We start from the raw sequence: 20,680 nt of genomic DNA, 5'->3' as shown, positions 1-20,680 counted from the left end.
AGGACTTCATCTTTTGTTTTCTTTGTCTAGCACCACTGCCAGTTCTAGCCTGTCAGGGCAAATTCAATAATAATTAATAGCTGTTGATGAGCCAGTTGTTCTAGAATCCATTTTTTTTTTTAATAAGCTGACCGATAAATGAGACTTGCCATAAATTTAAGGATTCTTTATTCTGTTAGAAGTGTTAATGTGATTTTCACAGCCTCTTATGGTTCCTTAAACATCTAGTAGGTGTGATGGTGGATAATTTAGCTTTAGCATAGAGAATATATGGCAGCTGATTAAACAACAATAACAACAACCCTCCCGTGTATCTGTGTTAATTAGAGAACATGAGTTGTCTCTGGAATCAGAGAGGTCAAAGAAGGCCTGGTGGGGAAGGAGCAACGAGCCTGGTCAGAACTGACAAAATTCACTCTAATGATTTGACCATCTAGCCCTGACTGGGCACGTTCCCTCAGTCCTCTGACCCAGATGCTCCAATTTGTAAACGTGAAGTGACTTCCTTATCAGCTTCTTGGGGTAATCTGCAGAATTTCAGTAATCTTGCTGTCCTGAGCCCCGAGGCTGTTTTCAGGTGAAATTTCAGAAGGTGACTGGCCACAGGAGCTTCCCTGATGATCAGCAGCTTGGGAATAGGTCCACCTGCCTCCTGATAACTAACTTTATATTTAAAAAAAGAATCAGTGGGGCACCTCTTCTTTTCTGGGTTGCAGTTGATTGCGGTTGGCTCAGGCTGAGTTGTTTGGGAAATAGTCTTGCCTGGCATGAGTCAGCACTGCCCTGGGTAAACCGCCTGCTCTGTTGCAATCTTGCTTACCAAAGATACGTCCCCAGGCAGCACCATTCACTGCCTGAAAGCCGCTGCTGTTGGCTCCCGAGATGATCTCATCTCAACGGGGCTCCGAAGACCTCAGCAGCGGCAGGAACCGGAGGCAGCTGGCTGGCTGCCCTGGCCATGTTTTGAAATAGGCAAAAGCAGGTAACCCCAGACTCTTTTCTCTTGAGTGTCACGAGCTAGACCGAGCTGCAGCAGAAACTGGAGTGAGCCTTAGTCTTCACATGTGAGTCAACGCCAGATTGATTTGGTTGTCTGAAAGTCAGTCCTTGAGCTCTTCGGAGGGGACGTGAGGGGAAAAGTTTCATTTTGTCTGGGATGTGGTTTTGGACCTAATAAGACCGTTTTTTATATAACCTCAGAGAAATAAAAAATGTTAGGTTTACAGTTTTATCTGTCTTTTGCTCTGGTATTCTCTGTTCTTTCTGTGTCTTGTAAGAAATAGTTTAGTCACAATAACCCATTGTTAGAGAGGGGCAGGCACATTTGCTTTTCTGCTTACTGACCGAGACTACTGAACTGTAGAGAACACGATCTTAGCAGGCCGTTTCCGACGTGTTAGGAAGAACCTCCCCTCTTCCCGCACTCTGTTCAGACTGCTGCCCGATTTCCTTCCTGTTCTTCACCTCTCAGCTTCATAGAGCTCCAGCCTCATCACTGGGCAGTAATCCATCCACCCCTTCAAGTTTGCCCCTGCTCCTTGCAGTTACCCCTGCAGGGTCTGTGTTCTCTTTTACTTCAGGCCTTTGCAAAAGCAAGCCCTCTCTGAGACACCCTGACCCAGCATAAGCCAGCCAACTGGCTCTAGCCTGGAAATCACTTCTGGGAAGTGATTTCTCCTCTTACTCACCAAGACTGGGTGAGTGCTCGGGAGAACCCTGTGTTTCCCTCCATCACAGGATATGTTTGAGAAGCAGCACCAATTTTGTTAGAATTATATCCAGTGTGCTTGGCACAGGTTCAGTTCTCAGGAAGGGGAGCGTGATCATGAACCTACACTGAGCTTCCTCAGCTCTGATCCTGTTAGCAGCTCTTTGTTTACTTTGACTTCTGTCCCCATCACCCTGTTTCTGTTTTCCTGAAGATTGCAAGGAAACTCCTAATTTCCAGACCCAGTGTCCTGGTCCTGATTTCAGCCTCCAGCTCACTTAATCTCTGCCTACCATTTGGCACTATCGAACCATTCTTTTTATCCCGCCCCCAGCAACCCTCTTCCTGTGGCTTTGAGGCTCCAGAGCATCCTTCCATTGTTTATTCTCATTTTCTTTTGGTTAGTCCATAAATGTCGAGATGCTCCAGGGCTCTGTCTTGGGTTTCTTTGCCCTCTTCTCCCGCCCGCTTCCTCTAAAGACCTCAGATAGGTCCATGAATTCAGCTGTCTGTCTTCGGTGTGCCTTACCAGCCCAGCTGTGTCTCCCAAACTTCAGATCCTTACTTCCAACTTGACAAGTCTTTTTTAAAAAATTTTTATTTGTTTTTAATTGGAGGATAATTGCCTTACAATATTGTGTTGGTTTCTGCCATGTACCAACATGAATCAGCCATAGGTATACGTGTGTCCCCTCGCTCTTGGACCTCCCTCCCATCTCCTACCCCATCCCATCTCTTCAGGTTGTCATGGAGTGCTGGCTTTGAGCTCCCTGCGTCTTATAGCAAATTTCCACTTGCTATCTAATTTTGCATACATAGTTTTCAGTGCTCTTCTCTCAGTTCGTCCTACCCTCTCCTTCCCTTCTTGTGTCCACAAATCTGTTCTCTATGTCTGCATCTCCATTGCTGCCCTGCAAATAGGTTTATCAGTACCATCTTTCTAGATTCCACATACATGCATTAATATACGATATTTGTCTTTCTGACTTATTTCATTCTGTATAACAGGCTCTAGGCTCATCCACCTTATTAGTTACTGAGTCAAGTGCGTTCCTTTTTATGACTAAGTAATAACCAGCTTGACAAATCTTGCCAGGCTCTGTCCAGCTGGGTCGTTCAAAGCTACCAGGGTCATTCAAAAGCCATTTTAAATTCAACACGTATAGAACAAGTCATTTTCTCCCCTCCCCAGTATGTTATCTGCTTATGTTGCTGTGTGTTTGAAGTCTGTTGATTATATGCACCAAACCTTCTTCTTTCATTCTCCTTATGCCTCACGTCTCTAAATATGCTAAGTCTATGGTTGCTCAACCCTTTCGATTATATCAGAGTGCTGTTTGATGTATGTCTTTTCTTCATTCCCCTGTACTGCTTTCATTTATCAGAGGTCAAAAACTAGATATTTTGTTTAACCAGCCCTGAAGCTTAAAATTTTGCGTGTGAACACTCTTAGGCAGGGCCTGCTCTCTGCCAGGGTTACGGATACTGCCCGCTCTTACACAATGAAGATGTCGCATTTTACATACTTTGCCTCTAGGAATTTGCTTCTGTAACTTCTGGTTCAGAGCTTTATCAGACCTTATGTGCATTTGTCATGTCACCCTGCATCTTCCTCTGCTCCAATACTTCTCATTTCTTGTTGCCAAAGTTGTGTTGCTGCTGCTGCTAAGTCGCTTCAGTCGTGTCCGACTCAGCCCAGCAGGCTCCGCCGTCCCTGGGATTCTCCAGGCAAGAACACTGGAGTGGGTTGCCATTTCCTCCTCCAGTGCATGAAAGTGAAAAGTGAAAGTGAAGTCGCTCAGTCGTGTCCAACCCTCAGCGACCCCATGGACTGCAGCCCACCAGGCTCCTCCATCCCTGGGATTTTCAAAGCAAGAGTACTGGAGTGGGGTGCCATTGCCTTCTATGAAAGTTGTGTTACTAAAGGCCAAATCTAATCTTTTTATTCTCAGGATGTCAGAGTGGCGTTGGGTCCCTGTTTCCTCCTTAGCTGGAGAGGTAAAATCCTTTACAGTTTGACCGTACCCTACCTGTTACTCTTGCTTGTTTTATTTTTAATTTTTAAAATTTATTTCCTTTTCCTTTTTTTACTCTTTGGCTGTACTCTGTAGCATGTGGGATCTTAGTTCCCCAACCAGGGATTGAACCAATACCCTCTGCATTAGAAGGCAGAGTCTTTCTTACCACTGGACCACCAGGGAAGTCTTAACTCTTACTTGTTTTATCTTCCTCCCTCTCCTTTTCCCGGCCATTTCTCCTTTCTCCAACCTCACTGACCTTTTAATTTTTCCAGTCCCTGATTATACCACGTCCTTCTAGGACACTGCTTTTTCCTAGGGGGTCCCTCCTTCTCTGACAGGCAAAGTTAGTCATCCCCTGGGAGACGTAGTTCATATGTTACACCTCCCCTGACTTCCTCTGGTAGAGTTCTTCCTTATTTGAACTTCTGCAGCAAAGCCTGTCTCTTCTGCTGGATTGTTGAATTCCTTCACTGAACCTGGTCCTTGACCTAAAACTTAGCATCGTCAGACAGTGGCTGAAGTAGATCCCCAAGGTCAAACCACTAGCCTAAACATCTTTATTAGACTTGGCAGTATTAGAAAATCCATAAGCTCTCTAGTTAGAAAGCGTGGTTTTGGTTCCTGTTTAATGAACTTGAGCCTATAGTGCCTGTTCTGTATATGTCACTTGGAACCCTCAGGTAACCATCCAAAATTTGAAGATTGATAGGACTTCCTGAAACCTAGTTCTGGATCATCACCTAAGTAGTATTGTACCTTACAGAATTATTCCCTTCTGTCATTTTATTTAATACCTATAAGACCCTGTGTTGGGAAGGCTTTATTATGCCTATTTTATCGGTGATTGTAAAGCTACTTCTGACATTGAAGCATACATTCATGTAAGACTCAGAGGGAAAACATGTTTTTACACTGCTGTAAGCACCTGGCTTCTCTCTTTATACTTAAATATACCTTGGGTTCTATAGAAAAGGTGGTTGTTGTTTAGTTGCTAAGTCATGTCCATATATGTGACTCCAGGGACTGTAGCCTGCCAGGCCCCTCTGTCCAGGCAAGAATACTGGAGTGGGTTGCCATTTTCTTCTCCAGGGGATCTTCCTGACCTAGGGATTGAACCCGTCTCCTGCATTGGCAGGTGTATTCTTTACCACTGCACCACCAGGGGAGCCCGGACAGAAAAAGAGCCTTTGCTCAATAGGTGAGTGCTGAAGGTCTTGTCCTTTTGTAAGGTCACTTTATCTTCAGGGTGGATGGAGGAGGTACCTAGAGCCTGCTTGGCCTTGAAGAGGCCTGGACCGTGGTCGGAGACCTTGTTCCAAAGGAATGGTACGCCCACTCCAGCCTCCCAAGCTTTTCTGTTGTGCTTCACGTATCTAGAATTTATTAAAATCTACTCAATAGTGGAGTGTCAGACCAGGTTGAGGAGTGAAGGGAGTCATCACAAAATGGGATAAGCTGAGTGTTAAGAACAGAAGGAGTTCCACATTAATTCCAGTAAATGATTATGTTTATTCACAACTTTTGGGGGACTAACATGCCATATGTGGGACTGTGGAATTTGATTATAAAAAGAGGAACCATCAGGGGCTGGGACATAACCTCTGGTCTATACTGGCATGTGGGATCCAATTTTGGTCCTCCCATACTTAAGAGAGGAATAAAAATAATTAAAAAGTTTTTTAAAAAGTCCTTATTGTTATATGTTAAAAAAAAAAAAGATTTTAGCCTAGAGAAGCAAGAACTGAGGGGTGGCTGATTACCATCTTCAAGTACAAGAATAGTTTTTGCCAGGAGGATTTTGATTAATTGGTCTTCTTGTACTTCAAAGATTTCAGAGGAAATGGGCTTCAATTGAAGGAGGAGTGATTTTAATGAATATGAGAAAGAGTTTCTTGATCATCAAAGTTGGGAAACCTTTGAATGACTGCTGAAAGAGCGTTGAATTTCTGACTGTCAATTATCCATGACTGTGTAACAGAGCGTCCTAAAACTTTTGGTGGCTTCAGATGACATTTTGTTTGTGATTCAGTGTGTTAGTAATTCAGAGGAGGAGGACGTACCGCTTTGCTCCACTGATGTGATCCAAGATGACTTCACTCACGTGTCTGGGCCTTGGTGCTGTTGGCTGCGACATTTTGGTTGTCCTCCGTGAGGTCCCTCTCTCTCACGGCCTCTCGTGATTCATTAATCCAGGCTGGGCAGCTTTTACATGTGCTGTTTGGCTTTCCAGGGGGCCACAGTGCAGCTGCAGGACCTCTTAAGGTCTAGGCCCATGTTTCATACAGAGACTTCTGCCCCATTTTTTTGGTCAAAGTAAGTCACACAATGTAGCCCACATCCAAGGGGAGGGGACATGGGCGCCACCTCTTACAGGGCAGAGTGTCAAAGTCACACTGCAGAAGGGCATGCAGCATGCTTGGGGTTATTGTGGTCACTTTTGGAAACAATTGACCACACTGACGTTATAGATTTTAAGTGAGATAATTATATCAATACATATTTATTGAGTAGGTAGTTTGGGCGTATACTTTACAAACTCGGCTGCGTGTCAGAGTCATCTGGGAGATTTTTATAAGCACAGTCTCCTTAGGTATCACACATGTGACTCAGCATCTGCTGCGGGTGTTCACACGTTCTGCGTCCTTTCTCTCAGGTAACTGTCAGTAAAATGAGGCTGGGGTGAGGGGAGGGAACAAGACTGATCGAGCAGGTGTAGCATATGAAGCAGAACGGCAGGTGGGGACTTCCCTGATGGTCCAGTGGCTAAGACGTCTGGCTCCCAATGCAGGAGCCCTGGTTTGATTCCTGGTCTGGGAACTAGAGCCCACATGCTGCAACTGAAGCTCCTACATGCCACAACTAAGACTTAGGGCAGCCACATAAACAGGGAAACGAAGAAGAAGCATGGCAGGCACCTTAAAACAGGCCTGCTGGTGTCCTCGTGCTTCTAGGGCTTGGCTGATGACAGCTTTGCCTGGCAGCCTCCACCTTCCAGGCTGGAGCCTGTGAATTACATCTCACTGAGTCAGCAGATCACCAAAGGAGTGTTTCTTGATGCCTCGCTTACGTTTTCTCAAAGTTCCTTTTCCTTCATAGCACTTTCTCCTTCATAGCAATTCCTAGTTTATAATGAAATATTTGTGTGATTATTTGACTGGTATATAATAGATAAATGTAGGTCTGCTTTGCTTTCCAGTATCTTAACATAGTGTCTGTCTCATAAAAGGTACTCAGTAACTATTTGTTGAATGAATAAGTGGTTGATTGAAAACGTGAATGAATGGAGTGAGATTTGAATTTGGTTTTCATGGGTGATTAGAATTTTGGACAGGTGTAGCAAACGAATGGGAAATTCACATTCCTGAAGCAGAAATTGTGGGTTGTGTTACCCATATAATTTCAGAAGATTGGAGGAACTTGTTTGGGAAAGATGAAGGGTTTGGTTTTGAGTGTCCTTGGTGTGCTAGATTTGAGGTCTGGCTGTCGAGCAGGCATTTGGAAATTGCTGCTAACACTGAAGGGTGAGATTGAGTCCAGATACTTGGATTTGGAGTTGTCTGACTAAGACGGAGGAATCTGTCCACCAGATACTTAGTGAGCTTCCACCGTGTGCCAGCAACAGCGTTGTCGGGAGGGTGAGCTGAAGCCTGACCGATAAGGAGCCGACTTTGTGAAGAGCTCTGGAGGATGCTCCTGGCAGGAGAGGAGCCACAGTAACACATGAAATTTTTTTTTTTTTGAAGGAGTCAAAATAAAAGGAGACCACCAAGGGTCTAGAGAGAGGTGGACAGGAGTGATGGCAGGTAAAGAGGGTGGCTGTGTGTGTCAGTTGCTCAGTTGTGTCCGACTCTTTGCCAGCCCCATGTAGCCTGCTCCTCTGTCCATGGGATTCTCCAGGCAAGAATACTGGGGTGGGCTGCCATTTCCTTCTTCAGGGAATCTTCCCGACCCAGGGATCGAACCCAGGTCTCCCACACTGGAGGCAGACTGGTTTGAGCCACCAGGGAAGCCCTGATGGGAGTGGGCAGCATGAGGTAAAGTGGGAGAGGCAGGCAGGGCCCAGATCACCTGGGGCCTCTGTGGGCCACATAGGGAGTCTAGGCTTTACAAGAGGGCACGGTGGCTTTCAAGCAGGAGAGTAACAGTATTTTATATTTTATTTATTTTTCCAGAATATATATTTTAAAAGGGAAGTTTACCTTGACTACTGTGTGGAGAATAGAGTGGCAAAGAGGGTGCTAGGGTCTTCCCTGGTGGCGTAGTGGTTAAGAATTGGCCTGCCAATGCAGGGGACGAAGGAACTAACGTCCCACACGCTGATGGGCAACTAAGCCCCCGTGTAGTGACTGAGACTCGACTCAGCCAAGAAGAAATGAATAAACAAATATAAAAAACCAAACAACAACAACACGAAGGGGTCAGTGAGGAGGAGTTTGCTCTAGTTCTTGAGAAAGATAATGACGTGTAAGACAGGGTCTGGCCATGGACACAGGTGGGATGTTTGCAGGATATATTTTAAAAGTAAATCCAATAGCGTTCACTAGAGAAGGAAAGCAAGAATGGTTAGTGCAGAGCCCCAGGGGACATTCAGGGGACAAAAGGAGGAGCCAGGGAAGGACAGGGAGGAAAATGGGTCTTCAAAGGAGAGCCAGACTATTGTGTTTTCAGTGGGAACCAAAGGGAAGAAGAAGCTAGGTCATTGGTAACTGGGAGGTTGTCGAGGTTTGATGTAGGAAAAAGCCATGCATTTAGTCATCACAAGATCATTGATGACCTTGGAGAAAGGGCTTTTAGCAGAGAGGAGCAGAGTTCATGAACAACTGTGTGATGTGGAAGTTAAGTGGAGCACCATCTGTTCTGGGGGAAGCTGGGGATTGAAGAGGAAGAGAGACTGAACTGAGAGCTCACTTTGTGCAAGCGTGTGTGTAGAGAGCAGTGTGTGTGTAGAGGCAGGCTTTCCAACATCTATGATGGACCAGTATTTACTGGGCATGTATTCTGTGTCGTTCACGGTGCTGGGAGCTACACCAAGTCTATTCTGTTTACCTTTGTCTCAAAACAATTTCCATAGAAGTATGGTGATCTCCAAGATCAATTTCCAAATTCTTCAGACAGATATAACCTTCCTTTGGAGTATGGGAAGAAATTATTAGAGCTAAGTTTTTCTATATTTTTATCTTAGCTTTTGAAATTTCTTTTCAGTATTATGCTTTAGATAGAACACTGTTTGTGTAGTGCTGTTGATCAGTTGCTAAGCTGTGTCTGACTCTTTGTGACCCCATGGACTGCACCATCTCCCGGAGTTTGCTCAAGCTCATGTCCATTGAGTCGGTGATGTCATCCAACCATCTCATCTTCTGCCACCCACTTCTCTTCCTGCCTTCAATCTTTTCCAACACCAGGGAAAGATGTTTTCCCAACTCTTTTCCAGTGAATTGGCTCTTTGTATCAGGTGGCCAGAGTACTGGAGCTTCGGCTTCAGCATCAGTCCTTCCAGTGAACATTCAGTACTGATTTCCTTTAGGATTGATTGGTTTGATCTCCTCGCAGTCCAAGGGACTCTCAAAAGTCTTCTCCAGCCCCACAATTTGAAAGCATCAATTCTTCGGCGATCAACTGAAAGAAAGAATTGAAAACATCAATTCTTCTTTATGGTCCAACTCTCACATGTTTACATGACTACTAGAGAAACCTTAGCTTTGACTATACATACCTTTGTCAGCAAAGTGATGTCTTTGCTTTTTAATACGTTCGCTACATTTGTCATAGCTTTCCTTTCAAGTAACAAGAGTCTTTTAATTTCATAGCAGCAGTCACTGTCCGCAGTGATTTTGGAGCCCAAGAAAGCTTCCACTTTTTCCTCTTCTATTTGCCGTGAAGTGCTGGGACCAGATGCCATGATCTTAGTTTTTTTGAAAATTGAGTTTCAAGCCAGCTTTTTCACTCTCCTCTTTCACCCTCATCAAGAAGCTGTTCAGTTCCTCTTCATTTTCTGCCATGTCATCTGCGTATCTGAGGTTGTTGTTATTCTTTCTGGCAATCGTAATTCAAGCCTGTGATTCATCCAGCCTGGCATTTCCCATGATGTACTCTGCATATAAGGTAAATAAACAGAGTGACAATATACACCATGATGTACTACTTTCCCAGTTTGGAACCAGTCAGTTGTTCAACGTCCGGTTCCTAACTCTTGCTTCTTGACCTGCATACAGATTTCTTAGGAGACAGGTAAGGTGGTCTGGTATTCCCCTTTCTTTAAGAATTTTCCACAGTTTGTTGTGATCCACACAAAGGCTTTACCGTAGTCTATGGAGCAGAAGTAGATGTTTTTCTGAAATTCCCTTGCTTTCTCTACAATCCAAACAAATGTTAGCAATTTGATCTCTAGTTCCTCTGCCTTTTCGAAACTCAGCTTGTACATCTGGAAGTTCTTGGTTCATGTACCCCTGAAGCCTAGCTTGAAGGCTTTTGAGCATAACTGTACTAACACATGAAATGACCACACTTGTACGGTAGTTTGAACATTCTTTGGCACTGCCCTTTTTTGGGATTGGGATGAAAACTGACCTTGTCCAGTCCTGTGGCCATTGCTGTTTTCCAAATTTGTTGACATATTGAGTGCAGCACTTTTATAGCATCATCTTTTAGGATTTTAAATAGCTCAGCTGGAATTCATCACTTCCAATAGCTTTGTATATAGTAATACTTCCTAAGGCCTACTTGGCTTCACATATCAAGATGTCTGGCTCTAGGTGAGTGACGACACCAATGACCCAGACCCACACATCTGGGTCATTAAGAGCTTTTTCGTACAATTCTTGTCTAATTTGCTGTTAAATATAAATATATTGGAGATGTGCTAAATTTTTTTTTTTTTAATCAGTGGTCAAAAATGGTGGATTCTACTGGTCTGGTGATTGAGATGTAAAGAAAAGAAAAGGTAGAGAGAAGGATGGGAAATTAACATGCCAATTAGGCTACACAGTGTTTTAAACCTCTTAAAAACCCTGTGAAGTTATTTCCCCTATTTTACAGACAGGAAAATGAAGTCTAGAGAAATTAACTTGCCCTAGATCACACAAGTTCAGTGATAGAACTGGAATTTGAAACTGGATCTGTTTTACTTAAAAGCCTTATCACTTCCCTTATTCTCCCCGCTCTTTTTCTGCTTACTGCTTTTTCATATTTTTCCATTTAAAGCTGACAGTGATTCTACAAGGAACAGATTAAAATAACTATTCTGCAGTTTGAGGAATCTGAGGCTTCAGATGAACTCCTGACCCCAGCGTTCTCCACTGTACCACCATTGACTCTCCAGTGGATGGGACCCAGCTGAATTATTTTGGTGAAGTAGAAGAGGAGACTTCTGGTTATCTGACAAAGAAAGAGTGGAAGAGGGCATAGGGGTTGGAAGATACTTAGACAAAGGAGAAAAGAGTAATGGTTTCCATATTTTGAGCTCTTACTGTGTTGTTAAGGCTTTGGGTTCATTACCTCATTTAGGTCCTACATTTTATAGATCTGAAAGATGAAGTTTAGGGAAGCTAAGCACCTCAGCTGAGGCCGCACAGGAAGACTTTGAGTTCTGTCTGATTCCAGGTCCCATGTCCTAAATCCTGCATGGCTTTGCTCTTCAGAGAGATGCTATGAGACATCAACTAGAGATGAATAAAGATTTCCAAGCCCAAGGATGGCTTGGTCCCAGTTGTATGAACTTGTTGGAAACCCGGTAAATAAAGTCTTCTGACTTTTCTGTAACATTTGGTAGCTCGGGTGTGGAGAGATTGAGGAAAGGAAGGGGATGAAAGGGGTAGAATAAGAATTCAGTAAATTGGAAGAGGGCCTCAGAATATGGGAATGGCAGATCAAAATGGATCTAAGAAAAGTTGTATTTGAAGTTCATTGTTATGACAAATATTTATCGTGGTTCTGTTTGATGCACAGCATTTTGGGATGTAGAGCAAAAGAATGCAGAGATGGATAAGATCGGATAAGATAGGCTCTGTGACCTGTAGAAGGTTAGAGAGGGAGATGGATAAAGTGTTTCGCCACAGTGTGTGATTAGAGGGTGTGCGAGAGGTGGAAGGCAAGGAGAGGTGTGGGAGCGTATTGTCCAGGTTGGCTCATTATAGATTGGAGGTGGCATCATGCAGGACTGGCCTGCTGAGCTCCATGTAGCATCTCAGGAAGCCGTCTGAGGGTTTTGGGCATTACAATTTAGGTCTGGTTCTCCTAAATGGATTTCGTTTTGTACCTGGAAATGATCAGGATTTTGGAGACAGGGTTGTGTTCAGGCTTGAGTGACTGAGCTCAGAGGGGTGGTGGTGGTTTAGTCGTTAAGTCGTGTCCGACTCTTACAACCCCATGGACTGTAGCCCGTCAGGCTCTTCTGTCCATGGGATTCTCCAGGCAAGAATACTGTAGTGGGTTCCATTTCCTTCTCCAGGGGATCTTTCCCACACAGGAACTGAACCTGGGTCTCCTGCATTATAGGCAGATTCTTTACCAACTGAGCTATGAGGAAATGTGGAATGCCAATTTTTATTTTGAAGTGGATTCCTTTTCTGTTGACTGGATCCTGGATTTGTCTGGGACATTGCTGTTCAATATCAAGAGATCTGAAAACTGATGTTTAATAATAGCAGGCTTGCTTTCGTGGGCATGGACTAATGTGATAGGATAGTTGGTAGGAGAGAGCACAGTTACAAAAAAGCTGAGATTCTTGATAGTGCGCTGTGTGCCAGGTAGCACCCCAAATGCTTTGCCTGAAGGAGGACATTTAACTCTCTCAGTGATCCTCCGGCAAAGGAGACACAGTTATCCTCAGTTTACAGAGGAAACCAAGGTTCTGTTCAAACTGGTAAGAGGCTGAACTGAGGTTGGAACCAAGGCCCTCTGACTCCAAAAACTCATACCCCTGTTGCTGTTGTTCAGTTGCTAAGTTGTGTCTGACTCTTTGCTACTCCATAGCCTGCAGCACGCCAAGCTTCCCTGTCCTTCACTATCCCCCAGAGTTTGCTCAAATTCATGTCCATTGAGTCAGTGATGCTATCTGACCCATACCCATAACTGCTGCTATATGCTGTTTCCATTAAGCTTCATGAAAGACCTTGTCCCACTGCAGAGAGGATGGTGTGTTAGCTTACTGCAGTATTTCTCTGCCTTGCTTGGTTCTGAGTCAGTGTGGCCCCTTCTATTTTTTTCTAGGTTCCTTTGTTGACCACATTTTGATGTGACCGTATTCTTGGTTTAAATATATGAATGCCATCATCCAAGCCTTTCTACCCTCCTTTCTTTGCTTTTGGTTTGGAAGACATTGCATCTCTTTGGAGGGACTTCAGGTATCGGCACACATTGATTTTGTGATGAGTTTATTATCTTAATTTTACGGGTTAAATTATGGGATTCCTTGAGCTCCAGTCCCCGCTCCCGTCCCTTCTCCACTGGGTTTAAGTTCAAATTCTGAGTCTGATTTTGGAATACTCGGTTTGGCTCCAATCCAGCTGTCCAGTTGAGCCCTGCTCTCTGGATCATTTAGCTATTATTATTACTACCATCTCTCCCTTCATGGCCACTTACGTCTCTAATCAAATCTAGTTACTCACCGAAACTGTGTCCTTGATTTCCTATTTGCGTGCCCTTGTTTCTGTGGTGTTTTCAGCTTGAAATGTCATTCTTCCTATGAAGCCTTGTCTTATCTCTCCCTGGGCGTAATCATTTCCTCCTCTGAGCCTCACAGTGGAGGATTCTTTTATATCTCCTTTATGGCACAGCACACTTTATGCCGTATATTTCAGTTGTTTGTGTACATGCCTTTCTGTCTCCTGCTAGACCATAACATCGTTGAGCAGGTCTATCTGGTTGACCTTTGTTTCTCCTCTAGACTCTAGTTCTGCTCCCTGCACATGGTAGGCAGTGGATATCTGTTGGATAAATGGATAAGCAGAATTTCAGATTTAAGAAAAAAGCTCACTGGTGTAGCTTTTTTCCCTCTTGCTTGCTTTTCTTCTTCCTTTGCTTTCCTTCTTTCTTTCTTTGCACTGACTCACCGAACTTGTGTTCGCCACTCCCTTTTCTTACCCAGATTTGCCTAATTCTTTCTCCATTAGCAGTCACTGTGTGGGAGGGAGTACCACATGTTGTTGGTCAGTTTTCTCCATCCTTTGTGGCTCCAGATTCTCTCCAGGAATCCTATGACCAACATGGGAACCAAGTGGTGATTACATTCGATCTTAATGAAAAGACCATGTGTAAAGAAGAGTCCTCAAGGTTTGTTAATATATGGCTTTCAAGTGGAAAACTTTCTGATATCTATTTCAAGGGAATGGGATAAAAAATCCTTGGGTGCTCAGGAGGTAGATCAAGGTGTATATTCACACTGTGGGGTATGGGATGTTAGAGGATCTTGTTGACCAAGGGAATAATGCAGGAAGCCACAGAATCTTCTGCTGTTACTGATGAATCCCTGCATTTTTTCCACAGCTGGAAGAGACATTAGAGATGAATGTAGTGCAGTTGTCCTCTTTTCCAGATGGAAAAGCAGACGCAAAGACGCTAAATGACTCGTCCATAAAAACTGGGGTATTCGTTGTCCAGCGTTTATTCCCAACGCTGAATGTGGCTTGGGGGAACCACGGGCTCTTTGAAAACAGTGGAAGTTTGGCTTGAAGTGGAGGCTCTGGGTCTCTGAAACTGAAGGCTTCTGCAGTGCTGAAAAGTAGATTGAGGTTGGTAGCAGATTGGATCAGGGACCAAGTTCACCTGAAGGGTCCTGTTAACTGTTGCGATCGCTCGGCGAGGTTCCCTTCTGAGAATCAGTTCACTGGGGACTGGCCGACAGAGAGCTGCTCCTTTGACATTTGAAAAGAAGCCAAAAAATAAATAAATAAATAAATGAAAAGAAAAGAAACCAATGTTTAATAATGAAAACATCTCCAAGTTTTCTTGTTCTTTTTCCCAGCCCTCACATCCTAAGTTTCGTTCCAGGCTTACTTTTCTTATCTCAGCACTATTTGTGTTAAGTTTTTATTGTTTACTCCAAGTCAGATGTCAGTATGAAGAAGCCTGGGGAATCCAGGAAGTGCCTGAGAGGCTGATGATGGGTTTGGGATGCTTTTTAGGTGCATCTTTCACCCGACTCCTAGAACTGTGTATTCTGTTGTCACTGAAATGCTGTCCAGTGAACCAGTGGTTTGGCAGATATGAAAGGTTACCCATTTGTGGCTAGGGAGCAGCCCTGTAAAGCGATCAGATGGCCCAGAACAGGAAGTCAAGTGCAAACAGGATGTGCTTGTCTTTACTGTGACTTGTACGCCTACATTTTGAAGCTTGGTGTGGTTAGTAAGTCAAGAGATGAGCTTGGCTGAAGAGTCTCTGTTTCTGCTTTGAAAAGGAGCTAAGGCAACAAGACCTATACTGCCCTTGCCTTAATAGAGGTGCAGATCTTTTTTTTTCTGGGGATCAGGTCACTCTTCCCGGCACATGTGGTTCTTCCTAGCCTACACCATATTGCATCTGTGTTTTACAAAATGAAACCCCTGAATTGACTGCTGATCTGTTACTTTTGATAGATGTGAGATTCACGCTGTATTTGGTTATTTATTTTTTGATAACAATAGGAAATTTTAGCCTCTAAGTCACTTTTTAAATTACAGGTTCTTTTTATTGAATTCCAGGATTTCTAAATCTCCTTTTGAGTGTTTCCTGAGTTAGGTAGTTTACAAATAACCGCAGGGTCTTTTTAGTCTTTCAAAATTTCCTTGAATGTGGAGGCTGGATCTAATTGTAACTGCTGAACTGTTTTACACCTCAGCAAGTTTCTGGAATAATTTGCTTGGGGGTCACTCAGCTGGTAAACAATCTTCAGAACTCCTGTTTTTTGACTCCCCATTCCTCATTGCTTCCCACTGTGGAATCTGCTTTATTATGTCTCTCGGGGTCTTTGTGGATTATTAAAAAATGCTTGAGTTATTTTAGAACAGCACCATTTTGGTGAACTCATGAGTTCAGGGCAGGTGAAGCTTTGGGTAATATTATTTTGTGTAACCTGTATCCTTTCCACATTGCAAAGAAGACTGTTCTGGTACTTTGTATTGATAATACAAAGGAGCAGATGGATAAAAGTAGCAGCACATCCCAACATCCATGAAAGCAGCATCTCTTCCTGGTATCGGGATGGGTGTCTGTTTTCCTGAATCTGTCAAGGAGTGGTGAACACGAGGCAGTTTGCACTGTGTTGTGGGATATATAGGCAAAGAGTGAGACCTGAAGGCCGGGGAAGCGCAGGTTTTCTTCACAAGGAGATAGTGTGCAGTGAATACAAGGTTTTCTTTGTGGTCCTAGGTGAACTAGAAATCTCCATTTCTGCTTCTTGGCATAGATACTGGGCATTTCACATCCCAGAGTGAGCAGACAACATTTCAGAAAGTCGGCATAATTTTCAGATTGAGACTATATACATCGAACCACCCAAAGGTCTTAAGGAGTTAGTCTGAATTCGTCCTGCCTTTGTCCCCAAGTCCCATCTGACTTGAGTGCAGCACACAGTTGCAGAGCACCCAGCTGGGGGACCAGAAGTGTGTATCTTCCAATCCTCTCTGAATTTGGTTAACTGAGAGGCGTTGAGGAGCTAAGGGAGAAAAGTCTAAGCTGTCTCTGGGCTTTGGGGAAAATTGATAAATTCATTAGCAATGGGGTTGAATTGGAAGGAATGTAGCAGTGTAGGGCTGCACTTTAGATGGTCTTTGCAGGTAGCTCAGTGGTGAGGAATCTGCCTACCAATACAAGGAGATGCAGGAGACGTGGGTTTGATTCCTGGATCGGGAAGATCTCCTGGAGTAGGAAATGGCAACCCACTCCAGTATTCTTGCCTGGGAAATCCCCTGGACAGAGGAGCCTGATGGGCTGCAGTCTGTAGGGTTTTGAAGGGTGACTAAGCAGGCTGGCAGGCACTTCTGGTAAACCACTTCTGACCACCTTGGAGACAGTTCTTCAGGGATTATAAATTAAGAGCTGGTGGGAGGGAACTGGAGTCATTTAGTTCTTAGAGGATCTTTGGAAGACTAGATTAAGCCCTATTAAAGGTATCTGTTTGTTTTTTGAAGTAGGGGATATAGCAGATAAACTGTCACAAGTAACCTTAGAGTTTCTTTAAATTATTTTAGTGAGCACCTATTATGTACTAGGTCCAGTGTAAATGCTTGTTATTTTAGTCCTTTCAGTTACTGTTTCAGTGAAGCAGGTTCTGTTGTTCTTGAGGAAATGAAGGTTTGAAGAAAGTATGGAGGAATCTAGAGTCTTTGTTCTTTCCACGCCCAGTACATTTGGTCACATCAAGTACATCATTTTGATCCCAGACAGGATCCCTGTTTGGAGGCTGTGGCTTTCCCCAGGGCACAGGAGGCTACAAACCCCCTCAACTGGTCCCTCCCACTGTGTATGTTTTTCAGCTCAGTTACCAGGTAGTCAGTCCCAGTATCTAGTGAAAGCAACTTCTTCAGTCAGAAGGTGCGGAACAGCTTGTCTGGTAAATCTGTCCCCTGCACTGAGAGAACAGGGAGAAGCAGAGTCTTCTTCATCTTGGTGGTCTTCCTCGTCAGTTTTGATGGGAAAAAGGATCCTCAGTAATTAAACTGCAGATCCGTTTATTCTGTTTTCAGTGTTGTCAAAGACTTCACTCTGCACTGCTTTCTTCCCTGACTGACTCGCCCTTCGGGGCAGAATGCAGGGGCAGAAAAGAAATGCGCAGGTTTCTCCGTCGCACCATTCAGCCTGTCGTCTCTCCTGAAAGCCGGGCGAAGCAGCAGCCATCTAATCGGTCAGACCCCGAGGGTGCTATTTTGGCGCAGCTCCATTGGTTAGAATTACTTTCCCCTGAACTTCAGAGCAGATGCTGAGGTCCCTCTGCAGATATGTGTCATCCACTAGTTGGAACCAGGGAGTTTCCAGGAACATTTATAACTTGTGGTTATTATGTATGTTTTTCAGTTGTTTACAACAAACAGTTACCACTTCAGAAAAAGAGCTCATTTGTTACTGGTGGAAAGTGAAATCCCTCTCCTTCTTCCCTTCTTGTTGTCATTGTAACCCTTTCTCCCCCTTCGACCCTGTGCTGTTCTGGTTCTTACCTGCCTTTTGTCCTCTTTCTGTCCCACCTGGCACAGGCTGTGCGCTCAGTAGCGACAGGCAGAGGTCTGCTTGGACTGTGTCTGGTCAAAGTCTGTCTCATTTCTCTTCTGTGTTATCTTCTCCATGTGCTCTTTTCATCTTCCTGTGTATTCTTTGCAGCTCCATTGCAGCACCGTTTCAGACCACAGCCTCCAGGAGGGCACTGATGCCTTCTTTGCCTTCGGATGCAGGGGCGGGATGGAAGTGAAGAATGTGTCCATCTTCCAGGCTCTCCCTTTCTGGTTTTTTAATGCTGTAATAACTGCCAGTTGTAACATTTTTCTATTACTTTTCGAAGGTCAGTCTGTTCCCGTTCTTTTTTCTTTTTTTCAAGCAATCTTAGCAGACGCCTAAATTATCTTCAGGATGTGTGAGGCAGGCACGTTATCACGAGAGCTTTCCTTAAAGGGACTGCTGTGGTTCTATGGGTTGAAAACCCATCATTTGCTCACCACCCTGGAATTATTATGGTGGAGTTTTCAGGAGCGAATGTTTGTCCCTTCCCCCCAGCTTTGAGAGCCCTGATGCTGTTATCATTAGTCAGACTTCAACAAATACCTGATGATCACATTTGCCTGGCACTGAGGCTGGAAATAAAGCTATAAAGTGACTTGCTTTTGTTTCCTGTTTCACTTTCTGCTCCCTAACCATGGGAGACGGACACTCTAGAAAGAATCATACAAACCGTCAGCCAGGTGCTTCGACGCGGCATTGCCGCAACGCTCACCCTCTGAGAATGTACTCGCCGTGTCGTGTGGGGACCATGCCAGGTTTTGTCCTTTTGGGATCACTAGCAGCTGGACGAGGGCTGAGCAGATGAATGTGTGACAGTTGTCAGGAGGCGTTCAAGACTCTGTGAGAGCACAGACGGGGCCCAGAAGGTTCCCCTGAGGAAGTAAGTGCCGCTGGAGGAGGCAGGGTGGGAGCAGGGTCACTGGGGCTGAGAGAGGAGCTGGGGGGAGGTTCCTGAGGCCGCAGTAAGCTTGGCGTTTGGGGGACTGAAGGCATAGCAGGGTAGCTGGGCCCCAGAGCACCAATGACTGATTTTCATTTATTCAGTGGTTACCAGTGAAAGCACTTCTTAAAAGGGAAGATGATAGAGCATTGGTTGTAGTTGAGACAGTTAAGTCAGAAAGCCCTCTCTCCTCTACGGGAACAGCACAGGTGGGCAAGAGTAGAAACTGAAACACATTCCAAATGTCAAGGAAGAGCTTTATCTTCAGGAAGTGGATGTCTGCGTGACGCAGTGGTGCCCAGAGGTGGTAGTGAGCAGGAAATGAAGATGACTTTCTGGACGTGTGAATTAAAATTCTGGCTTCCCAGGGAGGGTTTTTCTGTCTGCGGTGCCTCTCACAAGGCCCTCAAGTGTTGAAGCTTGCCTTGGTGCGTAGGTTCCCCTTTGGGCGTCCCTGGAGCGGGGCAGGATTTGGTGTGATGGACTTCTCCCCGCCGCCCCCTTGAGAGGCTGTCCATGATCTCCTCCCGGCCGACCGTTGGTTGATGTTCCCCTCCCTCTCCCAGTGCACAGGCCCTTGAAGCCCTGCTGCTCCGGGTAGGGGATGTGGATGGTGAGAGCAGCCCCTCACCCCACTTTCTGTAGGACCACAGAGGACTCAGAGAACCCGAACTTAAATCCGGTCGCTGTCTCTTGGTGCTACCCTGGTCCCTCTCGACCCCAGTGTTCATTTACAAAATGAGCATTTCAGTTCTGATGTTTTTGGCTGCATTATTGTATTAAATGAGACACTAGATGGAAATATAACAACTCACTTGGCTCATGTTAAGTATTCTGTAGTGTTTTTACCTTTTCCTTAAAAAATAAACATTTCTAGGATCATCTGAGGAGGGACTTCAGGAGCCTCAAATCTGAATGCCTCCCCCTAGCTTTCCCCTTGCCTGTGCCTCAAATAACAGCACAGGCGATTCTCTCTCCCACCCAAGCTTTTTTTTTTTTTTTTTTTTGCTGTGTGGTGCTGGCATGCAGGATCTTAGTTCCCTGACCAGGGATTGAACTTGTGCCTTCAGCAGTGAAAGCGCCGAGTCCTAACCACTGGACCACCAGGGAATCCCCTCACGGAAGCTTCGATCATTTTTGTATTGAAGCGTAATACGGGGATTGGAGGAGAGGGGAGCCAGACCCAGGTGCCTTGAAAGGACGTCTCGGTGTGGATGCAGGCTCCGGAAATGGTCTGGAGAGAGGCACACACTCGATCCCCGTTAGTTCTGTGCCTTATTCTGGTGTCTGCCATTCAGTGAACGGCTAATGCTGCCTTCCGTGCAAAACTGAAAGCCCAGTAAAGTCTGCTCCTTCCGTACTGAGCACCTACTCTGTGTCCAGCCCGGGAGGTTCAGGCGAGTGTATCCATTGCAGTGACATTCGGAGAAGCAGCTTCCTCCAGCTCCTTCCTTTCCTCACTGCTAGGGTTTAAGGTCAAGTCTGACTGAGTCTGGGCTTCCCAGGTGGCCCAGTGGTATAGAATCTGCCTGCCAATGAGGGAGATGCAGGAGATATAGGTTCGATCCCTGGGTCAAGAAGATTACCCCCAGAGAAGGAAATGGCAACCCACTCCAGTATTCTTGCCTGGAAAATGCCATGGACAGAGGAGCCTGGAGGGCTACGGTTCATGGGGTCGCAAAGAGTCGAACACGAGTGAGCATGCGTGTACACACTGACTGAGCCTAAAACCAAAGTAAACATAGTTGGTAACTTCATTTTTTTCATATATATACTTTTACTCTTCTATTTTCTAAAAATTCAGCCTGAAAGGAAAATCTTATTTAGGAA

The 20,680-nt window shown here is 44.8% G+C and overlaps 1 protein-coding gene across 4 annotated transcripts in view; it reads left to right on the top strand.

Annotated features, from left to right (window-relative positions):
• RFFL (ring finger and FYVE like domain containing E3 ubiquitin protein ligase) overlaps window positions 1–20,680 on the top strand; it is a 77,358-nt gene that overhangs the window by 20,015 nt on the left and 36,663 nt on the right. The window contains exon 1 of one of the 4 annotated variants that reach the window (XM_070390461.1): window positions 877–982. The exons of 2 other annotated variants lie outside the window; for them this stretch is intronic. The gene's annotated coding sequence lies outside the window, so the exon portion shown is untranslated. Of the gene's footprint in view, window positions 1–876; window positions 983–18,546; window positions 18,791–20,680 lie in introns of those variants that run through there. One more of the 4 variants, XM_070390460.1, reaches the window with a different exon arrangement.

This window comes from Bos mutus, chromosome 19 (assembly GCF_027580195.1).
Source record: "Bos mutus isolate GX-2022 chromosome 19, NWIPB_WYAK_1.1, whole genome shotgun sequence".
NCBI lineage: Eukaryota > Metazoa > Chordata > Mammalia > Artiodactyla > Bovidae > Bos > Bos mutus.
Note: the sequence above shows the minus strand (reverse complement) of the source record. Positions and strands in the feature narration are given on the sequence as shown.